The following is a 4,035-nucleotide window of genomic DNA, read 5'->3' as shown; positions in this document are numbered from 1 at the left end:
TTGACAGTCACCTGACAAAGGCGCATCCCTCCACAATAATAAACCCAACTGGTCACGCAATGCATATGTATTCACTTGATCAGGTCAAGCTAAACAACTCATGTACATCTTCTCTCCCAGATATTGAGTGTACGTACCAAGAACTAGGGCGCTCTCTGTATTTTATAACGCAGAACTGTACAAACAAATACAACAACAGTGTACGATGTTAATACGATGCATTCACTTTCAAAATCACAGTAGCTCGTTTTGAGCACAATCCCATTTTTTTCCACAGTCTGTCATTTGTCAATGCTTGGCTGGTAACCGTCTTGTGTGTGCGTTCATGTGTGCGTTTGATTCTTTGATAAATAGCAACAGCAACAAGATGAACACAATTGTTTTTTTACACTGCATAGATTTAATGTACAGGTGTGCATTAATTTAGATTATATAAGAACACATAAAGTTTAAATGCCAATACTTTAACTATTTCAGTACAATTACACCATTGATCATATGACGTCAACAAATGTGCCCTTTACTCCCGCTGTGACGTCAACAAATGTGCCCTTTACTCCCACAGTACTTGGCGACAGTGTTTGCTGTCTGTGAGCACAAGCGAAATGGCCACGTTGATAAATATATATAAGACATTTTATTCCGTATGAAACCAACGTGTAATTGTAAGTTTGAAAGCTATCCCACATAAGAAGACAGCTTCACTCGATATAGAAAAATATACTCATTGAAAAGAATAAGGGAACACATAATAGTGTGCACTTTCATGTGTTCCCGTATTTGTTTCCATAAGTATATACATGCATGTATACATATATACTAACCAGTTTTATGGGACGCAGCCAAATCCGGCCAGTATACGCAAATGTGTAGACAGGACGCTGAAAATATATGTACTGAGTCCCGAGGGACGCATGAAATATTCACTGCATCCGATTCTCGACAAGAGAGTGCAGTCACTGCGACCTGCCTTTCAGTCTCCTGTAACTACCTGTTCTTTAGTATTATATGCTCTGCGGCCAAATGATAACACTTATAATAATATATCAAACCTGATCCTTTCAAACGTAATTATTACAGCTTTCATTAGTATATGCTATTTCATTAGTGGCGTTGGGGTATCGTTAGTGGTTAAGCGTTCGCTCGTCACGCCCGAGGCCCGGGTTCGTTTCCCCATATGGATAGAACACGTGAAGACCTTTTCTGGTATCCTCCCCCGCGATATTGCTGGAATATTGCTAAAAGCGGCGTAAAACCATACTCACTCACTATTCCAATACTATACATAGTCTTCATATTTTTGTTAACAAGCGATTGGTTTCTCTGGATCCCAAGGTTTGTACGGCAATGTGAAATTCTGCTCTGTATCAGATTACTTTGGCTATGATAACAACACCTCAGATTCAGACCTATTTGCCATGGTGGTGATGACCATGGTGGTAACCATGGTGATGATGACGTCCATGATGGTAACCATGGTGATGATGACGTCCATGATGGTAACCATGGTGATGATGACCATAGCGATAGTTTCCGTGGCCATGGTGACAATGGTGATGGTGATGATGATGATGATGATTGTAACCTGAGCTTGAACTACACCTACGTAACCCGTGAAGATCCCGGGGTAGAACAGGCCTTCAGCAACCCATGCTTGCCATAAACGGCGAGACCCGTGAAGATCCCGGGGTAGAACAGGCCTTCAGCAACCCATGCTTGCCATAAACGACGAGACCCGTGAAGATCCCGGGGTAGAACAGGCCTTCAGCAACCCATGCTTGCCATAAACGGCGAGACCCGTGAAGATCTCGGGGTAGAACAGGCCTTCAGCAACCCATGCTTGCCATAAAAGGCGAGACCCGTGAAGGTCTCGGGGTAGAACAGGCCTTCAGCAACCCATGCTTGCCATAAAAGGCGAGACCCGTGAAGGTCTCGGGGTAGAACAGGCCTTGAGCAACCCATGCTTGCCATAAACGGCGAGACCCGTGAAGATCCCGGGGTAGAACAGGCCTTCAGCAACCCATGCTTGCCATAAACGGCGAGACCCGTGAAGATCTCGGGGTAGAACAGGCCTTCAGCAACCCATGCTTGCCATAAACGGCGAGACCCGTGAAGATCTCGGGGTAGAACAGGCCTTCAGCAACCCATGCTTGCCATAAACGGCGAGACCCGTGAAGATCTCGGGGTAGAACAGGCCTTCAGCAACCCATGCTTGCCATAAACGGCGAGACCCGTGAAGATCCCGGGGTAGAACAGGCCTTCAGCAACCCATGCTTGCCATAAACGGCGAGACCCGTGAAGGTCTCGGGGTAGAACAGGCCTTCAGCAACCCATGCTTGCCATAAACGGCGAGACCCGTGAAGATCCCGGGGTAGAACAGGCCTTCAGCAACCCATGCTTGCCATAAACGGCGAGACCCGTGAAGATCTCGGGGTAGAACAGGCCTTCAGCAACCCATGCTTGCCATAAACGGCGAGACCCGTGAAGATCCCGGGGTAGAACAGGCCTTCAGCAACCCATGCTTGCCATAAACGGCGAGACCCGTGAAGATCCCGGGGTAGAACAGGCCTTCAGCAACCCATGCTTGCCATAAACGGCGAGACCCGTGAAGATCTCGGGGTAGAACAGGCCTTCAGCAACCCATGCTTGCCATAAACGGCGAGACCCGTGAAGATCTCGGGGTAGAACAGGCCTTCAGCAACCCATGCTTGCCATAAACGGCGAGACCCGTGAAGATCTCGGGGTAGAACAGGCCTTCAGCAACCCATGCTTGCCATAAACGGCGAGACCCGTGAAGATCCCGGGGTAGAACAGGCCTTGAGCAACCCATGCTTGCCATAAAAGGCGAGACCCGTGAAGGTCTCGGGGTAGAACAGGCTTTCAGCAACCCATGCTTGCCATAAACGGCGAGACCCATGAAGATCCCGGGGTAGAACAGGCCTTCAGCGACCCATGCTTGTCAAAAAAGGCGATTATGCTTGTCGTAAGAGGCGACTAACGGGATTGGATGGTCAGACTCTCTGACCTGGTTGACACAGGTCATCGGTTCCCAATTGCGCAGATCGATGCTCATGTTGTTGACCACTGGATCTGGTCCAGACGATCATTAACAGACCGCCGCCATATAGCTGGAATATTGCTGAGTGCGGAATATAGCTAAACTCTCTCACTCACTCACTACGCCTATGTTGTCCCTCAAACATCACCATGGAAACTAAAACAAACAAGATTTTCGAATTACACTTAGGTAAAAGCTGAGTACAGTATTTACAGAGCGAGTGTTTTTTTTACAGTACCTGACTACAATTTATGAAAAGAAAAATGTTCACGCACTAAATGTCACAACATATGGAGTTACTGTACCAAAAATAAAAACAATGCATTAATATTATTTTGACAATAAAAAAACATATATGTTTTCCGATAATGAAAATGTGTCCAAACACATTCGCCTCTAAACCAAATAATGGTCAGTATTATATGAGTAAGCTGGTCTGAAACTGAAGTATAGGCGCATCCAGGAAGTTTCAAGGGTGGCGCTGGAGTTTCGAATTATTATAAAATTTATCATACATGTGTTAGCAATACAATACTCAGCTAAAAAGCACAAACACAGCAGCAGTTTTCATTTTAAGCGACTTGGAGAGCAAAATGTTGATTGATGAAAAATAACGCTGGTGGAAGGTCAGGAGTCTCTTATGTTGCTTCATTACCAATTCTTACGTGACGCAGCAAACATCGATACATTGACAACAAACTTCAAAAGAAAGATATAGTCTGTTTGTTGTGAAAACGTCCAGATCAATTTCACTTTTAACAAAAATAAATCGAACATAATGAAATTAAGATTCCGAATCCCCATAATTTTACTTCCCGAATTGAACATCTAAATCTGTGAATTTTTTTCAACGTAAGATAAAAGGTCATTAAAAAACGACCATAGTTTCAAATCGCTTTATTTGTTTGTATTAAAAGGGGTATGCACATTAAAATGAAACACAGAGAACATTTTGGGTTGATCGAAGTTATTGCTCA

The sequence above is a fragment of the Haliotis asinina genome, chromosome 16 (genome assembly GCF_037392515.1).
Source record: "Haliotis asinina isolate JCU_RB_2024 chromosome 16, JCU_Hal_asi_v2, whole genome shotgun sequence".
Lineage (NCBI taxonomy): Eukaryota > Metazoa > Mollusca > Gastropoda > Lepetellida > Haliotidae > Haliotis > Haliotis asinina.
This window is presented reverse-complemented; position numbering follows the sequence as displayed.